This window comes from Conger conger, chromosome 5 (assembly GCF_963514075.1).
Source record: "Conger conger chromosome 5, fConCon1.1, whole genome shotgun sequence".
NCBI lineage: Eukaryota > Metazoa > Chordata > Actinopteri > Anguilliformes > Congridae > Conger > Conger conger.
The window spans coordinates 64,851,815-64,859,314 of NC_083764.1; the positions used below are offsets into that span (position 1 = coordinate 64,851,815).

At 50.1% G+C, this 7,500-nt stretch overlaps 1 protein-coding gene across 1 annotated transcript in view; it reads right to left on the bottom strand.

The window, feature by feature from the left end:
* Positions 1 to 7,484: 7,484 nt before the first annotated feature.
* Positions 7,485 to 7,500, bottom strand: part of sirt6 (sirtuin 6) — a 16,742-nt gene continuing 16,726 nt past the window's right edge. The window contains exon 8 of the mRNA XM_061242938.1: positions 7,485 to 7,500. This exon is cut by the window's right edge and continues 1,619 nt beyond it. The gene's annotated coding sequence lies outside the window, so the exon portion shown is untranslated.

Here is a 7,500-nt window from a genome sequence, read left to right on the forward strand (position 1 = left end):
GTACTGTGGACCTTCACTTCATTTACTTAAAGAGAGAGAGAGAGAGTGAGGGAGGGCGAAGGGGAGAGAGAGGGAGAGAAAGAGAGAAATACAGTTTACGGGAGTAAACAGCTCAGCTTTTCCCTCAGAAAATAGTGCATTAAGTCCAAACTGTGATAAAACGGTCAGTTCAGGGGGGAGGCAAAGGCAAGTCACATTTGTGAGTTTAACATGTTGAATATGTTGAGCTACACATTTCATTTTCACATTTCGAGAGGATATTTGTTTTGGCTGGGAACCGTTTACACAGTGCTGCACAGATGTGTCCCTCTCGCCTTTGTGACATCACTCCTCAGCTGACCAATGAGAGGGGCTCCTTTGCCAGATTCCAGGCCTTTCCTTTTGCTGTGCTGGTGCTGGACCAGTCAGCCATTTTAGGGGCACATCTTTCTGTCTAATGAATTCTAATCTATTCTAATCACGTTTCTATTCATTAAAACGATCTTTCCATTGCTTTCACAGCAGATTATCTCCCAGGGGATTAACAGCTCTGTCATAATGAAGATTTAAGGCTCTTATTTTTCCCCAAGCCGAGACCAGACGGATCACACAACGTCCCCCTGGACCGCTCGTCCCAAACATTCTGGAACCCGACACCCAGGTAGTGTGAGCAACCCCCCCCCCCGACACCCAGGTAGTGTGAGCAACCACACTCACCATCCGCTGGCACGAAAGGGTTAACCACACTCACCATCCGCTGGCACGAAAGGGTTAACCCCACTCACCATCCGCTGGCACGAAAGGGTTAACCCCACTCACCATCCGCTGGCACGAAAGGGTTAACCCCACTCACCATCCGCTGGCACGAAAGGGTTAACCCCACTCACCATCCGCTGGCACGAAAGGGTTAACCCCACTCACCATCCGCTGGCACGAAAGGGTTAACCACACTCACCATCCGCTGGCACGAAAGGGTTAACCCCACTCACCATCCGCTGGCACGAAAGGGTTAACCCCACTCACCATCCGCTGGCACGAAAGGGTTAACCACACTCACCATCCGCTGGCACGAAAGGGTTAACCACACTCACCATCCGCTGGCACGAAAGGGTTAACCCCACTCACCATCCGCTGGCACGAAAGGGTTAACCCCACTCACCATCCGCTGGCACGAAAGGGTTAACCCCACTCACCATCCGCTGGCACGAAAGGGTTAACCCCACTGCAGAAAGGAAAAATACCCAACGCGCTACACGCTAAAAACAGGGGGAGCCAATAGGCTCTTCACCCGGGAACACATCGATCATTGGCCTGAAATAGCAGTGGAGCACATCGAGTTCAGAGAGGTCCACCCTGTATAATGTATGTGTGGATGTGTGAGTGTGTGTGAGTGAGTGTGTGTCTGTGTGAGTGTGTGTGTGTCTGTGTGAGTGTGTGTGTGTGTGTGTCTGTGTGAGAGTGTGTCTGTGTGAGTGTGTGTGTGTGAGTGTGAGCTCTGTCAGTGCTGCTCTGACCCTCCAGTAGCCGTTGCGTGCAACACAGACACACACACACACACACAGACTTCCATTAGCCGGGAACCTGGGGAGATTTGAACAGATCTGGGACACTTCCTCCACTTCCGAGCGGGACTCACTGACTGGCTTTGATCTCCCCTCCTCGGAATACCGCCGAGTGCACAGAGTTCCGTCCGCTCGGAATGTCAGGCCCAGCTGGAGCGTCCTGCCCTGCCCTGCCCCGCCCCGCCCTGCCCCGCCCCGCCCTGCCCGACTTCCGCAAACTCTATCATTTCATCACAACTAAAATACTTTTCCTTTTCTAAACCAGAACCAGAATGTTCTTGCATATTGTCACGTTTTTATGTGATGGAATGTTTTATATACATATATAGAAAATCAGGAATTTGAATTACATGTCGAATTACAATTACATATCATATACTACATCGTTTTCACAAATCCTGTTAGAGTGACTGTATTAATGCACACTAAAATATATTCCCTCTCATTTTAAATTGCCTGCTTTTTACCAGCCAAGGGACTACAGATTACACATACCTATTAATCTTATTCTGGGGCAGTAACTAATTGTCTCTTGTCCAATTCTACCTTACAGTTATTTAGCTGGGGCTTTTATCCAAAGCAACATACAGTTGATTAGACTAAGCAGGGGACAATCCCCCCTGGAGCAGTTTTTGGGTTAAGGGCCTTGCTTAGGGACCCAACGGCAGAGCTCTGCTTTGTTGGTTTTTAAGGACCCCACTTCATCCCAGGTCAGCATCCCTGTCTGCCCACACGGAGCTCTACCCAGAATGCAACAGGAACACAAGAGGCCTGTTAGCGCACTGTACCCTGTTTTTAGGCAACTTCATTTGCATTCTCCGACCCCCTATCAAAGGTAGGGGTCAGTACGCATGAACCAATGGAATTGCAGCCTCCCACTGGAGCTTGTCTGTGAGTCAGAAGCCATTGCAGAAGGCCTAATTATTGTACCTGAGCAGTAGGACTATTGCCTACGGACACAATTAGCTCCAGCATCAGTCAACATTTGGCAAAAATGTATGGATTTTCTTTGACATGTTCCTCAACAAGGCTACTGTTTCTAAATTGAAATGCACACTGCATTCATACAGGTAGGGAGGAGGGGGACGTGTTCTCCGTGACGCGATACCGGAAAAACTGAACACCAAATCAACTATCTCAATACTTCTGTTTGTGTGGTTTTTAACTCGTTTCAGGTGTGACATCACACATGCGATTGGAATGTTCTTAACGGAACCAGTAGTGATTGTGACATCAGCATTATAATTCTCAAAACGTTGCCAGCTTCTTGGTAAAAAAAAATACAATAAACAATTTATTTATAAAAATGACTGCAAATAAGGACAGATGCTACTGAAGTCCAGTCTTGTGGGAACGGACAGAAAGGGTCGATATCTGGGGAATAAAACATCTTATACACACTCTCTCTGGAGGCCAGGGTAGGATCAGTCAACCTACGCAAAGGAGAAAACCGCTGGGCCTCCCCGAGGAGTCAAGCGTCCCTGGAGTGTACCCACTACCTGGGCCTTCTATCCTTCCACTACCCGTTTTCCACTAACCGCGAAGCCCACAAAAGGCCATCAGAGACGGGCAGTTCTGTCCTGCCCTGCAGCAAGCCTTTATCTGCGCCAACAAAGCCCTTCAATTTCATGCTTCGGTGAATATCTGTTATTAATACTCCATTATGAATCTGGAGCTGGCGTTTGTGGTGATGTACCTCGGTTTTTTTGGGGGGGGTGGGGAAGGCTGTAACGGGAAGGCTGGTCTTGTTCACGGACAGAAATCGCCATGACAACACGCATCATCTCAGCCAAAGGCTTGTGCAGGGAGGCCATCTTAGCTCCTGTTGTTTTGCCCGTACTAAAGTCTACAAGCGGCAAGTCTTACGAGGGGGAGAAGATACGACTGTCAACATTACTTAAGAGTACAGTGAGCAGCTCTGGGGACCGCACTATAAGAAATATATAGAGGCGTTGGAAAAGGTTCAGAGAAGGGCAACCAGATTGATTCGATGTACAATAGTTAAAGGTTATGAGAACAGACTTAAGATGCTTAACCGCTTTAAGATGAGTAAAAGCGGATTTGATAGTCCTTTTAATGAATTGAAAAACCACTAACAAAGTGAGCTACAGGCGATTCTCCAGGGGGAGTTCGGTTAGCAGAACGAGAGAGCATAAATGGAAATCGGCAAAGGATAAATTCCGCACAGATATTAGGAAGTATTTCTTCGCACAAAGAGAGTGGTCACAGTGTGGAATAGCTTCCCAGTGCATGTAATGGAGGCAGAAACACTGGGGGTTTTCAAGACCAGGCGTGATACGGTGCGAGATACTATTTAGCTTTCAGGTAAACCAAGCAGCAGGTAGGACAAGGTGAGCATTGCTGGGCTGAACAGCCAGACCCTGCCATGTTATTTCATGTTGTTGTGCTACACACCCTGTGCAGGAACGCCATTTCGGCTCCAGTCATTTGGGTCATCCGCTGCCTGCACACACACCGCCCGGTCTCACTGTTCGTCTCACCCAATCTGCCGATGCATACACCAGCATCAGCCCTGCGAGTGTAGCATGGTCAGCTCAGCGAGTTCGCTAGTAAGCACGGTGAAGTGCAGTAGCAGGTTATCGCGACAACACTCCTCGATGAGGTAACCCTCAAATTCAAAAGAACGTTGTTGCCCTTTGAGTTTGTCTTTAGCTGACTGGTAACGCGTTCGTTCAACAAATATTTGCACAAGTGAGAAGGCCGGGGTTCAGGTCCCACCTCGGACTCAGGCGAATTCCCACCTGCTACACTAGCACGATGCACCCTTCTCCGGTTCCCCCATCTGACATCATTCCTACAAACAGGCCCCATTTGCACATTTACATTACAGTTCATTTAGCCGACGCTTCTATCCAAAGCGACTTGCCGTTGATTAGACTAAGCAAGGGACGACCGGAGCAATGTGGGGTCAACAGCTGGTCGTGGCTACACAGGGGCTTGAACCACCAACCTTCTGGGTCCTAGTCGTGTACCTGAGCCACTAGGCCACAGGGCCCGAGTGTGCTGATGTTGGGTGGGGCTGTGATGTGTCCTGCTGGTTAAAGGCCATTTCTCCACGTCAGGGCACAATGTGCTCCCCACGAGTCCAGCCCATTATACCGGCACTCCAGCGGCGTTTCTAAAGCAACAGGAAGCCAGGGACAAGAACAACGCAAAAGGGAACTCATTTAGCTGATTCGGTAACTGGCGGAAAGGAGGAGAAAGGAGGATACAAGGTTTCGCGGAGAAAGAGTTCATTATCACCGTACAGGACAATGCAGGAAAGAGGCGGAAAGAGATAGAAGGCCAAGAGTGAAAGAAGAGAGATGTGTCAAGACAGGACAGCGAGAAGAGGGGGATGTGGTGGAGGAGAGATTTTCTTTTCAGCAAAGCACAACCGACATGAAATGAATTGAGCTGGGGGGTGGGGGGTGGGGGGGGGGGGGGTTGAGTAAGAGGTGGATTCAGGTGAATTCAGGTAAGAACGCAGAACCCTGCTCAGCCCTGAAGGGACCCAGATTCCTCCAGCCGTGCAGGTGAGTCTCGGTGGATTTTGTTTTTCAGGAAGAGGACAATTGTGCATCGAGCAGCTGCATTCTCTGCAGGAAAAACAGCTCAAGCTAGGTTTTCAAACAGCTGGTAACTTCAAGCCGGTCACAGCTGGATTTTACACCAGCGATTGCTTTCTAATTAAAATATTAAGTGGAGGAAAAACCACCAAACAAACACAAAAACCAACATATGGTAAATGGTTGGCATGTATATAGCACCTTCATCCAAAGCGTTGTACAATTGATGCTTCTCATTCACCCATTCATACACACACACACTCACACACCGACGGCGATTGGCTGCCATGCAAGGCGCCGACCAGCTCGTCAGGAGCATTTGGGGGTTAGGCGTCTTGCTCAGGGACACTTCGACACAGCCCGGGCGGGGGATCAAACCGGCAACCCTCCAGACGTCCGCTCCTGTATGAGGATGTATGAGGATGTATGAGGGTGCGTATGAGTGGTGAGCACACCGTGTCTGAACCCCCCCGACCCCCACAGAACAGCAGCAGTCGTGGGAGCCCTGTCAGGTGGTCTGTGAAGTGAATTTCACACCATTTTCTCAGCAGATAATTTGCTGTCACACAGACCTCCCCTGAAAAAAGACATTAAATTACGTCCAGAGGTACAATAACACTCGTCCTCCGTGGGAGGGAGTCTGGAGGAGGTGCTCCCCTTGGCTTCAGAGGGACACACACACGCACAAGCACACACACACACACACACACGGGCACACACACACACGTGCACACACACACACACACACGCGCACACACACACACGTGCACACACACACGGAGAGGAGAGAGTGGGAGGAAATAGAGAGGATTAAGGGAACACAGAGGAGAGGGGAAGAGCGTCCATTCTCCTAATGACTTACCAACCGCCTGTCAAAAACAAATTTCCAGGCGTCAGACACCCTAACCCCCAAACCCCCAATCTCTCTCTCCCTCTTTCCCCCCTCTCTCTCACATTAATTAAAGCCTGATTAAAGTGGAAGCCGGATGGTGGCCTGGGGAGCAAAGTCACCGAGTGGGAGGAACCCAGAACACTCACTCACTCTCTCTCTCACTCTCACTCACTCTCACTCACTCTCTCACTCACTCACTCTCTCTCACTCACTCTCTCACTCTCTCACTCACTCACTCACTCACACATACACACACAGATAAATATTTCCGTCTAAAAAAACAAAAATAGATCTAATAGATCTCAAAACAAGCACTCTGCATGTGCTGTAGCAGTCTCTAGCTTTTACGCTGTTTACTGATGATGTGTAATTGTTTTCTCTTTGGCTAAAAGTTGCCTCACCTGGAGTTTCCACCAGACACTCAGGACTGCAGGGACTCCCTGGGGAGAATGAGGGTCACCACCTGAAACCACCCAGCACAGGGAGGACCAGGAGCACAGGGAGGAGCAGGAGCACAGTGAGGAGCAGGAGCACAGGGAGGAGCAGGAGCACAGGGAGGAGCAGGAGCACAGGGAGGACAGGTTGTTTTGTCCCGGGTACAGCGAGCAGACAGCCCGTGGGTTCATTAGACTTCAGCAGCTCTGGACTCACTGTGTGTGCTCCACACTGTGCTCTCGCTGCTCCAGAGGAGCCGGGGTTGGCCTCATTGACACAGCCTGGGGGCTGGAGACGCTCCTCCCCAAATCGGGCCCAGACCCCATGGGGAGGTCCAAGGTAATGTGGAGTCTGGCTCTGAAGAACAAAAACAGACTGCGCTCCCCCCCCCCCCCCCCGAGGCCTGGGCCTCTCTCTGTCCCCCTGACGGCGGAGCCTCTCTCCGTGTCACACCGCTGAGAGACGGCCTGGGAGCGCTGCATCCCCCAGCCCACACTAACCGGATTAGATGGGGTACAACTGGCCACCAAATTGGGAGATACACATCCACGTTTCAGTCAGCCTCAGGCCCGAGAGGCCAGCAGAAAATTCAGCCCAACGAGAAGAGGAAGAGGAAGAGGAAGAGGAAGTAATCAAAGGAGCCATTACATCAGTTACCCAAGAGCACATGGCACTGGTGCATGGTGGGAAATATCAATAAGACCGTAAAGGTTCCAAATGGCCACGTCTGACAATTACTGACATGGAAACTCACACACACTCACTCACTCTCTCTCTCTCTCTCTCTCTCACACACACACACACACACACACACACACACACACTCTCCCACACTCACTCTCTCTCTCACACACACACACACACACACACACACAGCCTCACATGCTCTCAAACATTCTCTAACACTCACAGACACACACACACCCCAACACACTCTGACACGGACACACTGTCTCACACACACTCAGACACTCTCACACGGACACAATCACAGGTGTGCACACGCAATAAGCCATCAGAAAGTATTGTGAACACAGTTTTATTAAAATAAAGTATAAAAAGA